Source organism: Corvus hawaiiensis, chromosome 14 (genome assembly GCF_020740725.1).
Source record: "Corvus hawaiiensis isolate bCorHaw1 chromosome 14, bCorHaw1.pri.cur, whole genome shotgun sequence".
In the NCBI taxonomy this organism is placed as follows: Eukaryota; Metazoa; Chordata; class Aves; order Passeriformes; family Corvidae; genus Corvus; species Corvus hawaiiensis.
In genome coordinates this window covers 7,244,948-7,257,773 of record NC_063226.1, presented here as the reverse complement: position 1 = coordinate 7,257,773, position 12,826 = coordinate 7,244,948, and the positions used below count along the sequence as shown (strand labels likewise).

At 47.8% G+C, this 12,826-nt stretch overlaps 1 long non-coding RNA gene across 3 annotated transcripts; it reads right to left on the bottom strand.

The window, feature by feature from the left end:
• Positions 1 to 5,756: 5,756 nt before the first annotated feature.
• On the bottom strand, positions 5,757 to 12,325 carry LOC125333445. Of its 3 annotated transcripts, XR_007206862.1 has the most exons (4): positions 12,225 to 12,325; positions 10,600 to 10,662; positions 8,257 to 8,329; positions 5,757 to 8,147 (listed from the first exon to the last, which is right to left on the bottom strand). It is a non-coding gene; the product is annotated as an uncharacterized LOC125333445 (long non-coding RNA). The 3 variants fall into 3 exon arrangements; XR_007206861.1 differs by having other exon boundaries at positions 5,757 to 8,329; positions 10,600 to 10,665; XR_007206860.1 differs by having other exon boundaries at positions 5,757 to 8,329.
• Between the last annotated feature and the right edge of the window lie 501 nt (positions 12,326 to 12,826).

Genomic DNA, 12,826 nt, shown 5'->3' with positions numbered 1-12,826 from the left:
CCTGTTGCAGAACCTGTGACTTGCTGCAAAAATATGCAGTGCATCTCCAAGAAGAGGAAACACTCCATCTCCTGAAAGGTTTTCCGGTCATGGTTACCGGCAGTTATTCACATGATGGGATTTGGGAAAGAGAGGAGGGGTTGAGTTAGTCATAACAAGGATTTTATCTTTCACACTGTAGCTGGAGCGGGGAATTCCCATACTGTTGGGGGCAGGGGTTGGAATTGCATGGACTGTGTGGTCACAGATTTGGGAAGATGCTTTGAGCCACTGGCACCAGGAATGATGCTCTAGCAGCCCAGGTCTGCCTTCCACCACACCACCTTTGTCTGATAGAAAAGGTCTATACTTAAAATCTTACTGAATGTTCCCACATTTCAGGTGCCGTGGAACAGACACCGGGGTGTTTTGACTTCACATAGGTACTTGTCAGATTAAGTTCATCGCCACAGAGAGATTCCTTATTCAGAAGCTTTTGTTGGTCTCTGAAAATTCTTTAGATAAAAAGTTACCCACTCCCTCACCCTTCCTAGAATAGTTCTACCTACTGCAGCCTTTCACAGCACCTGTATGTGCACAACAGGAAGATAAATCCTCACGTGAAAATTGTTGAAACTGCAGTTGTTACTTTTTATTTGGTAATTTTGGTTAAAAGACTGGGGGTTTAGTCACACCTTTGCAAGTTAAACACCAGCTTTATACTACCCAGACATACATTGTTAAAGCATTATGAAAGCACAGAGGAATATCTTGTATTTGAACACTGATGTGGCATTTGAAATTCATTATAGTTCCACATTTTATGAATCACGTATGTAGGCTGGAAAAATAATTTCGAATATTTACAGGTTTTGCTACACTGTCTTCTCCCTGTGACATCTGGCATTTCTGTACATTTTGGTAGCTCAGACAGAAATGTGATGAAAAGTCTCTCTGAACTGAGCTGGCACTTCACTTGGGGCTTTTTTTTGGCAATACTGTTTTTGAAAATTGAGGCAAATAAGGATCTTTCAGTTGCCTTGTAATTGTATAGCCTGACTGATTAAATGGTGGTGTTTTTCATTGTCTATTATGCTCTGACAATCCTGTCAAGTATGTACTAATCCAGCAGCAAGGGGTTGACAGGGCTTACAGGGAGCTGGTTACAAGTTATTAAAGGACTGTCTGCCCTGCCTCGACTGCCTTTAATTCCCATGCAGGTTGCACCTTGCAAGATCAGATCTCCACTCTTGGCAAGCACCTTTATAAGCTGAGACATCACTGTGGTCTGGTTTTTTGTGGTTTTTTTTTTTTCTTTTTAATTTTTGTACTATTTAACTACCCAAGCAGCTGTAGTTTGATGAGTATTCTGATGGGGAGAACACTTCCCAGCTCTGCACGGATGCCAGTACTCAGTAAGCTCATGGTACTGCAGGCACCAAGGTGAAGAGGGTAGGGCTAGAAAAGCACAAAGATTCAGCACAATCTAAGAACTGGCTGTGAGGATTTTCATCCCTAGAGAAGCTGAGAGAGAGATCATGCTAGTTAACTGCCAGGTGATAAAAGGCTGGTGCAAGGTATGTGTTGGGGACATACTTGAGTGGCTGCAAATGCTCTTCTGTGTGTGGGTTCTGCTCCAGTAAAACACCGATAATTTGAAACAACATCTTGGAAGGTGGAAATCCTTGTGGAACCAGCTGGAGAGATAGGCAGTGATGGTATATAAATCAAGGTGCAGGTAGATTAACCTGTTCCAAGAAGAGTGGTGTTTATCTAACAAGTCATTATTAGTGGTATCTTTATTTTGTGCCCACTGTAACCAGAAAGGGAACCAACCCCCGTGTCTCCTGTGTATCTCCAAGTGAACTGTAGGAAATCATCGTACTTTTAAGATACAGCTTTGGGCATTAGGGGTGTGTGAGGGGATTCCCAGTCAGTCAGTGCCCTCTCACAGGTTTTGATTCCCCACCCCAGCTCTTCACAATCAGGAAGAGGGGTGTGGGTGGTGGTGTGGGGCTGGGTTTGCCCCTGGAGCCCCGGGATCCGCAGGGAATTCCGTCTTTGCCACTGTGTGCTCGGCCAGCGCGGGGGCTGTGGGGCAGTGGGGCAAGGCTGGCAGAAGCGCAAAGGGTTGGCTCGGCTGTCCTGCAGGTTGGAGCAGGACAAAATCCTTCTCCCCAGGAACAGACTGCCTGGGTATCGATGGAATGCTCTGCCTTTCCTGTGGATCCGGGAAGTGCCAGAGCAGCGATGCTGATGCTTCACTTGCCTGTTTCCCATCTGAGGAACTGGGATGTGACTAAGCCAACCCCAAGGCAGGGAAGAGGACGGTAATGGTGTGTGTGTGGGGAGTGTGTGTGTGAGCTTCTAAATGTTCATTGCAGTGCCTTTATCAGATCTTTCCTCCCAAGTTTCTTTCATGACAAGTTTTTCTCCTTCATTCACAAAATGCAAAATATCCTGTAGCAATCAGAGACAAAATACGGGGTAGAAGTATCTTCTGTGGTGTAAACTCCTTAACTTGCAATTAGAAAACCACCCTGAGCTTTCTAGTATAGCACAATCACGACCCCCTCTTGCCAAGCTGCCTCTTCCCCCAGTCCCCTCCTGGCCATCAGACCTTCCTTGGCAGTTCTGCACACTCAATTTCTTTTCAGTGTAAGGGGGAAGCTATTTTCTCTCACGGACCATATGGCATGAGAACTCACTCTGGACAGTTTATAAATGAATATATGCTCTACTTGAATCATAGTTTGAGTAACCTTCAGTATCCTGTTACTTGAACAGCCACAAGGATGGGTTTACATGAGAAATTGCTGAGAGCAATGTCTTACACTTTGCTTCAGAAAATAAAATACCTGAATTAGTGTTTTTCTTCCATTTAGTGAGTTTGTTGCCAGAAACCACTGTGTCATCCAGGCGCCAGAGCCATTGTTTGCACTGGTCACCACTTTAGCAAACCCTCATGGGAGAGGTGAGCTGGCTTGTTTTGCTATGTGGCTGACACCTGCCACATCTAATTTAACCCAAGATTTTTTTCTTTGTGCAGCTTTGCACTGGGGGCAGCTGCACAGCTGGGTACACAGCCAGGGTCTCCTACCCTTGCTAAGAGGGAGTGAGACATATGAAAAGTCTCTGTAGTGCAAAGAGCAAGACCTGAAGTCATTAATATTAGGCACTGGGAGTTGCTGTTGTGCAAGGGGCACTGCTCAAACACCTGCCAAAGCCAGTCCTGGCTCCGAACATGCTGGATGTGAACTGAGGAAAAGGAGATGAGGTGGGTGGGCAAGAAGTACAAAGAAAGCAAGATAATGCTGGATACCACAACAAGCTGCCAGCCTTTGCCAAAAATTCCTTCTGCATCAAAGGAGGTGAGGAGGAAAACGCTGAAGGTAGATAAGGTGGCTTTTTGGGTTGCTTTTCCAGTGTTTACAGGAATCTGCAACACCTTGTTTGACTCTCACACCACCACCTCTGGTACTGTGAGCAGAGCAACATAACCTCAGTCTTAGTACGTGGGACAGTTTTGGTCTGGGGGAAAGAAAAAAAAAGATTAGTGTAGAAACATGTGAACTAGAGGCTTGTTTAATGACTGTCTTCTAAGCCCAGCAGCCATGCAGGGGTGTGATGATGTGCTGCACATATTTACCTACCAAAGGTAACTGCTGCCTTCCAGCTTGTTTATAAAATCACAGCAAAAACTACTGAGGAAGCTCAAAGACTTTTCCTCCACAGTGGTCAAATGCATTCCTGATGCAGCAAATATCACATTTAAACAAAAAACCACATCTTTATCCTACACAGAGAAGTTTGCCGAGGCTGCTTTGCTGCTGCCCCTCTGCAGATGCCTTATAGAGTTGCAGTGTGGGTCTGTGTGGGACTGGTGAGCCCAAGGATGCTTGCAAAGGCATTTATAGCTTTTTTTTTTCCAAGTGGTTTGTACTCAAATGCAATAGGGAAATCAACTTGCACTTGAAACTTCTGCATCTCAGGAAAAAAAATGACAGGAGCTTCCCCAGCTTCTCAGAAAAAAGCACAGCTGGATGTCTGTCGTCTCCCCCCCATCCCCAACTTTCTGTATTAATAATTGGCAATATCCTGAAGTATCTGGAGCAGAGCAGGGAGGCACACAAGTCATGGAAGCCAGGCAGCTGCAGAGCCCTGTCCTGCACCCTCAACCCTCGCTCCCAATATCCCCATGCCCCTGTTATGGCCCATCCATCCCTGCCACAGCTTGTGCTGCTGACCCCCTGTGCAGCCACCTCCATGGGTGCATTTTTCTGTCCCCTGGGATCCTATTGCCTTGATTTAGCCTTTATATTTAATTCTTGCCTGCTGCTCTACAAACTGCGGTGCTTTTACTCTCCCATTTTGATACTGCAGGATACTGTCACCTGAAAGCAGTTTTAGCAGGAGTCTTCAGTTTGTGAACATGGTGAAAATGTCTTTTTCTACCTGAATAAAATCAAACTGACCACAATAGAACTGGCCCAAAAAAAGTAAAAGACATTTAAAATCTTAACGCTGCACCTGTAAATGTCAATAGAAACCTTAAAAAAAAAAAAAAAAAAAAAAAAAAGGCAAAATTAATATAAATGTACAGACAATTACCAACTTTATTGACCAATTTCCCTGTTAACCAAGTCACTCATCAAGTTATTTTTCAGAGGGCAAGCAGTATGGTATACAGTAGTTAATGGCTTAACTTGTTGAGAGCAGGAATCAACCATTTTACAGACACAAGTGGAAGAATACCAGTGTCTGGTTTAGAATGTGGCAGTTGTGTGCCCAAACATGGTGAGTTTGACCCCTTTGAGGGCAGAGGCTTTGAAAAGCTGCTCCTCCCCATGCCACAGACATTTGTGTTCCAGGGGTGCCTCATACTGACACTCCATGCACAGACCAGGATTGAAGCTGTAAATCAGCAAGAGGATTTTCCCCTGCCCTAGAACTATTGCCTGTGATTTAGTAATTCCTTAAAATAGCCATCAAAACAAATGTTCCGGAATTCACAACCACCAGGAGGCTGCTGGATTAACAGCCCCCTGTTAATGATGCACCATCACTGGCACGACCTACACGCTCATTCCCACCATATCAGATGAATCTTGACCAGGCAAGGCACCACCCCAGCCCTTCCCAGGAGCATCCGACTCTGTGGTGGCCCTTGTGTCTATTGCAGCAGGGTTTGGGAAGCTTCAAGTGGTGCAATGTTAAGGAAAAACTTTTCACCATGGGGTTGGGACAGTTCTGGAGGAGCTCACTACTGCGGTGGTGGGTATGCAGGCAAATCCTCAGGTGGTCCAAACTCTTTCCACCATGGCCCAAGTGGTGCCAGATGCTTGCTGGGCACTGGCAGCCCACCTATGCTGGCTGTGCCCTGAGCTGGGGTATCCTGAGAAAGGCTGGGGCAGCTGCAGAAATCTGGGGAAAGATGATGCCTCCTGCAGCAGGGCTTCCCCAAGAGCACCCCAGGCACAACTACAGGGTCCCTCCCTCCCACCCAGTTGAAGCTCTGGTCCCCACCAGCCCTTGCACCCCTGCAATGTCCCCCACACGTCCTCCCCATATTCTGAGATAGGGTGCATCCAGGGGCCAGCGCTGCCCCTGTGCAGCCCCAGGTCCTGCCTCCCCCCAAAGCCCAGGGAAGGGCTCATCACCGTCTCCTGGGGCAGGCTCCCCGCCCCCTCCACTCCTGGGGCTGGGGCTCTGAGTACCCACCAGCAGTGTTGGGGTGCAGCCCCTGCCCCTTTCCCATTTACGACACCAAGCCCTTGTTGGTTGCTGCCTCCACAGTGGTTTATTAGGGTGGGAGTCAAGAGCCCCCGGCAGTGTGGGAGGCACAACAGGGGTGCCACGGAGGGACCCCAAGAGCCAGAGTCCCGGCTCCTGCAGCAGGGACCGATTTCCAGCCTCACTAAAGCAGCAATGCAATACTGGAGAGCAACAGGCGATCCCAAACTCCAGTATTTACGTGCTGCTAGAGCACTGCTGACAGCTCTCCATGACCTGCAGACCCCCCTCTCTGCCCCAAACACAGGGCAAGGGTCCCTTGGCCAATCCTTTGCCAGTGAAAGGACCGAAGAGCAATAGATGAGGGGTAGATATAGTATGGGATGTGGTCATGCCCATGCTGGAGAACAAAAAGGAGCCACAAGTCCTTCCTGCCTTCAGGGCCACAGAAACACGAGCTCATAGGGGATGTATTCGTAGCTGCAAAGGATGTGCACAGTACAAGCACCAAGAGAACGAGTCTACACATACCTGAACTAACGAGATACATGGGAATGTGTTTAGCTTCCACATCTATGATAACCAGAAGCTCACTTTCTTGTCTTATCCTTGAGGTAATGAGGCAGCCCAGAATGGTCTGTATCTCCTTGTCCCTACAAACCATGATGTGCTGCTACATCTCCTCAAAGCCCACTGAATGTTGACATTCCAAATGGTATTTTGAATATATATATATATATATAATTTTTTTTAAAACCATGATATAAAGAACTGAAGAACACTATACAATGAAGACATTTAACATGCGTGCATTACCACCACAGGACAAGGGGTTTTTTTCTTCACAGGTACTATCAGACAGTCTGTAACTATAAGAGAACAAGCAGTTATACAGTGCAAATGAACCAGTTTCAGAAACAAGATCAGAAATTAACTGTTCCCCCCAGCCCCAAACAACACTTAGTATTGGGTCCCAGCAAATCATACACTTTCAGACCCAGCAGATCTGTTGCTTTTGCTACTGTGAAGAGCCTGCAGAACTCCCCAGCCCTTCCAAATGGTCTGTGGGGAAATGTTACCTTGTACTTTCCTCTTAGGTGACACTAACAATCAAGGATTTTCCAGAAGTCACAATGTTAATATTCCAGAAAAATAAATCCAGATTCCAACAGTTGAAACCTGTTAAATTTTCCTTAAAATACTTTTATTCAGCTCAATTTGACTTTTGAGATACGTAAAAAACCCCTTATTTTTAAAAAGGTTAGATGATGGTTATTTACCATGTGAATGGACAAACTTTATGTGACCAGAAATTAAAGATATCTGGAACTTCATCACCTTCCCTGCCTGTACCAGAGCAGAAAGCACCAGAGCAGGGCAGGAAGGGGCCGCAGTCCTGCCGAAGGCAGCTGCCAGTGGCACTTACACATTAGCCTGCCAGGCTGCACAGGAGCTGTGCAGACAGACTGATATTTTTTGTGTTTTCTTTCAACCTTCCCCCCCCCCCACCAGTTATATGACAACTTCCTTCAGTTAATTTTCTTAAAAAGAAGTATCACAAAAAAAACCTGAACAATGTCAGAAATTACACCTTGGCTTCGAATTCTTGCGCCATCCCCTTGTGCCCAATGTGCTGCTGAGTCCCTGCCTCTTTAGCAAACTTAAAAACAGGAATTTCAAAAGTTCTTGTGACCCATGCCAAGTGATTTCAAATTTTAAATCAAGTATTTGCCAACAAAAAAGCAGTATATTTTCACTACTTCAGTGTCCTCAACACTGACAGCACCAGGGCCAACTCCCTAATGAGCAACTGCTACTCGCTGCAAAGCCAACACGTAGCCAGTGTTAAACCTGTACGACCTAATTCAAAACAACCCCCCACATAATATTACCATTAATTACTTCTGTAACAATGTTCTACTTGACTGTACCTGAGCAATCTTATTTCTTTCCTCTCTTCAAGTGACTCCAAAAGAAAAAAACAACAGCAAGCATGTTCAGCTTTAGAATCCATTTTGATGGAGTTTGAGGTTCACGTTTTAATTAATATTTTTATTTTAATATAAACCAGACTCTTGTCTAGTTCAACAACAAGGGCAAGAGCTCTCTTTAGTGAGGACTTTTCAAAGCAAGGGTTCAATACACCTCCACCAGCCTCTAGCACAGAGGGAAAAATCAACATTCACACAGAGTATTGGGCAACTAGAAATTTGGGATAGGCAGTGAAATACGTATCTGAGAAAATATGCGTGTTTATGACATGACAGCATCAATATTTTATGCAATAGAAAGTTCCATGTTTGAATCATCCCATCTCACACTTCAGCTTCTTTCAAACTTAGTTTGTGCTTTGGAAACTCAACTTTAAATCAGAAATTGGCATCTGAATACGGTTGTTCAGCTTTGAGTTCACCTGAACGTCTCCAAGGTATTACCTGCAGTACCCAAGAAGGGATATGCGTGTCAGAGGGACCTGCATCTACCCAGAGGGATGCAGATGCTACAGGTATTTTGGTGGGACATGAGCTTACCTTCCCAACTCACCTCTGAACACAGGCACATCAGCTCCTGCATGGACTCCCTAGACACAATCAGGCAATCGCTGCTTCAGTGGGAGCTACAAATCAACAACAGAAAGGGTTTGAGAGGTGCTGGCAGAAGGGGGCAACTCCAGGAGCAGGGACCAGGGCTGTTGGGCAGGGTCCCTCCCAAGGTACACAGAGACAGGTGCAAGTATTTTTAAAATTAAAGAAAAAAAAAAAATCAAATTTTCAGCTCCAAGTAGGGCAGACTATGAAGCAGAATAACTACATTCCTCTCTATTCTCCCCATTCCTGGGGCTACTGGCACCATTGGCTCAGTGTGACTCTGGGCAATGACACCCAGGGCACACTGGTAACCCCAAATCATAACCCAGCTGTAGAGAAATGAGGAATGAGCCAGAAAAACCAGGGGCAGCTCTGGGCAGGTGGGAAAGCCATTGCTCACAACCATGGCCAGCAGCAAGCCCACCTTCCTCCCTGAAAGGGTTAAAACAGCAGCAGCAAGAACAACTCTACTGGTCCTGGCAGACCAGAAGCAAAGGAAACATCTTAATTATGCTGGTTTAGGTGACCAACCAGGCCTAGGACAGGCAGGTAAGATGCAGAGAGGCTGTTTGGGGGTTGATGCTTTTGTGGTGGCACCACAAGTGCCCCCTCTCACTGTCAGGTAGAGGAAGCATCCCAGGAGCACCTTCAACTTCCAAGTGGCACCCCACTATGACCAGGAACAGGGGTGTCCTGCTTACTGGTAGCCCCAAACATGAGGAGAATTGCTCCAAAAGCTCCGTCTCAATGCAAAAGCACTGCAACAGCCCTTCAGCTGCCAAGAGCTCCATGCCCACAGTGTGTGCACCAGCTCTTTCTAGAAATAGAAACTGCTACCTGTCATCTATGTAAGCCAGCCACCTACAGAGGTTTAATCAAATCCCCCGAATAACTGGGGAATTTGAACATGCAGAGAACCACTAATGCAATTCACAAAACAATGCAACTTCTGCTTGCCAAAGTATACTGGGCAATTAAGCAAAACCCACCCCACCCCCGACTCCAATCCCAAACACATACACAAAACCAAAACAAATTCCCCCTGAAATACTGGATTCCCTTAAAATACAACCTTACCCCCCTCACTGACACTAACCAGAAAAAAAAGAGAAGAAAAAATATGTGAGAAGAAGTGCCATGGGAAAGGAAAAGAAATAAATACAGGAGCCCATGACAGAACAAATTTGCATACAGAGCCTTTACTGACCCACACACTTCAGAGCTAGGTGAGCTCAAAGACAAGTAAATATTAAGCATTTCCTATATATAGAAAAAAATAGGAACAAAACCCCCAGCTCTGCTATCAAACAGTTTTCCAGGAGACATGCACAAACAAATCCTGAAGTCATTGTTCTAATTTGAAACAAATGGAAAAAAAGAGGGATTTATTATTTTACAAAAAGACTAAAGTAAATCATCTCATTACAGCTGCAAGTCCCAGACACTCATTAGCAAGGCAAAATTATGGTGACAAAACGAAAATAAGGGTGTGAACCACCAGAACACTTCATATCTGCCTTGCTCTGAAAAATCCCAATACTTTCGTTGCTGCCTCCTTTTGAACAACGAGGTTTAAACAAAAGTCACGTCCTAATATTTACAAATGTGGCCAATAGCTGGGATGAGACCCAGTGCTTGATTGACAGCCACCACATGGCTCCAGCTCTGCCATTCCCGGCAGGAATTGCCTCACAGGGCTGCTGAAGGTGAGCAAGGGCTGCGGGAGGAGAAGTGGCTGTGAAGGAGCCTGACCAGTCCGACGTGGGAACTGCACGCAGCCAAGTTACTTGCATTTGCGCGGCACCTACAATGCATCTCCCCATCACCCAAAATCGCTGTTCTGCCCAGCCAGGACTTGCTCCTGGGGACACAAAATAAATGCAGAAAATAAATTTTGTCCCTGTTCTTGTCGAAGCCATGTAAGAGCAGGTCATTTCCCACATGCTTCATCAAAAATAATTTTTTTTCTCACAAATTTGCCCATAGAAGGGTCAGGGAAGCAGTACGCAGTTCGTATAAACCCCAGCGTGTTTTCCTTCCAGCACAGCTCACCTTCCCCGCGCTAAACCACACACCATTGACATGCTCTTAGGTGGGGCTGAACACCCGAAACCAAACTGCAGCTACCAAGGGCAGATTCAAATAATGCAAAAAATGAATTCGTTAACTTCACTCGATGTGAAACTCGAGCCTGACATTGTTACCAGCAGGATCAGCTGTGTTTACCAAGGTGAGGGTGTTAGTGGGACGGGGAGCTACTGGCGCCTGCAAAGGCCTGCAGGACAAGACTTCAACTTACAGCACTCCAGAAAACCAGTAAAATCCACAGTAAAATTCCAGGATCCACAGTTTCTTCTCAACACTGCTGAGGAGAAGAAAAGTATGATGCTTCTTGCTACTTCCAAGATTTAGCATTGTCATCTCATCCAGTTCTAAACAACAAGGGTCAGATCTAGAAGCCCAATTCATGAAGTTTATTTGTTAAGAACAGGAAAAAACCAAACAAAAAACCTATTTCTTTTTGGTCAGATGAACAATAATTCAAAACATAACAAGCACACTGATTTCCTTTTTTTCTTTTTTAGGTTTAGGTCAGTTTGCCTGAAGCATTACTTAAAGCTCCCTCTTATATTTCATAAATGTTTACTGCATTAGCAGCTCAGTTTTACTATATTTCCCACCGAAGTGGATTAACTTAATACAGACTTTTACAGTTGCCGGTGAGTTCTTTGGATTTCTTCAGAACAGAAGATGATGAAACTTGGCAGATAGTCCCTCACCTACACTTAACACACATAAGACACACAAGCAGAATTTCTGGTTTTTGGGGGGAGCAATTAATGTTTTAACCTTGGAAAACTCACTCTCCGAATGCAAAAAAATTGTCTTTATATACCTAACGCATACACGGGAAAAATATTGTATGTAGGATCAATTACAGAGGGAAAAGTCCCAGCGCCGTGCATGTTGCTCCATCACTGCAGCTCCCAGAGCGCTGCGAGGCTGCCCTGGGAAGCTGGCCCTTGCCAGGATATTCAAATTTCCTGTACAAACCGAGCAACCATCGAGGGGAAAAAGGAAAAAAAAGCAAAAGCTGGCTGACAATTGGTGGTTTTTTAAAAATATTTTAAATTATTTCGGCGAATTATTCTTCGGTTACACTAGCGCTTTTTTTGTGTGCATAGAACTATTTTCTACGTGCGGGGGCGCGCAGACGCCGCGCTGGGCCGGCAGCTCGCGGGTCCCCGCGTTTGCTTTAAATAAAGAGGGAAACGGGAAAAAAAAAAATTCAACCCCGAGCTCCACCTGCGGGGAGCGGGCGCGGCTCAAAAGAAAAAGATAAAAAAATTATTAATAGTGGGGGGAAAAAAAAAAAAAAACAAACCTACATGATGAAAACGCACCCGGGGGGTCGTGGGGGCGCCCCGCATCCACGTGGGAACCGGCCCCGCGCGCCACTCCCGCACCAACGGCCCGGGGGGCCCCGCCCGCCGCCCCCGGGGCTCCCCCGCTGTCACCGCCCGCCGCGTCACGGGCCCCCCGAGCCCCCCGGGGCCGCCTTTGTGCGGCGCGGGGCGGCTCCCCCGGGGGGGGGGCGCGGGGCACTGTCGGTGCCGCCGCGCTCCCCACCCCCCCGCCCCAAAAGTTTTTTTAATAGTTTTAGTTGGTTTTAACTTCTTTACCCCCCCCGGCAAAGTTTCGGCCGGACCCGTGTCCGCCCGTGCCCCGCGGGGAGCGGCGCGACCCCGCCCACGAGACAGCAGCGGGAGGGGGTCCCGCCAAGCCCCCCCCATCCCACCCCGTCTCGCGAGCCCCCCCCCGGGCCGGGCCGGGCCGGGCCGTGCCGCCCGCAGCGGGGACAGGCTACGGGGGGCGCCGGCCGCTCCCCGCGGCGCCCCGGCCCTGCCCGCCCTCCCTCCTCACCTCCGAGTCCACTCGAAAATGGCGCCGAAACCGAAAAAACTTCGCAAATTTCATTGTAGGCGGCTGCAAGGGCTGCTGGGAGCGGGGGCGGCCGCAGCACCGCCCGGCGGGGCGGGCCGGGCCGGGCTGGGCGCGGCGCGGCGCGGGGCGGGGCGGGCGGTGCTCGGGGGCCGCCCGACCAGCGAGGCGCGGCCCGTGGGCACGGCCGGGGCGGCTGTGCGGCGTGCGGGTCCCGCCCGGCAGCGGGTGCCTAGAGCGCCGGGGGGAGGATTCACCTGCCCCCGGCCCGGGGCCGTGAGCCGGGACCGCCGCGCCTCCGCAGCCGCTGAAAGCCGCGTGCAGGGAAAAAACTCCGTTAGGGAAAAAGTAAACAGATGTATGTAAAACACGAAAGCTGCACGGGAGCGGTGGGGATGCTCAGCTTCGCCTTTCGTGCAAACCGGCTCGTTCCGCTGCCTCTTCCGTCGGCGATTTATGGCCCCTTATAACCCAGCCGGAAAAGGGAGGATGCTTTTCCAGCCCTGATGTCTTGTTATTCCGTGTGTGACCTGTCCATGCACTGAGACTACAAATCGTTCTCTTTTTTCCCGATTACTCTTAAG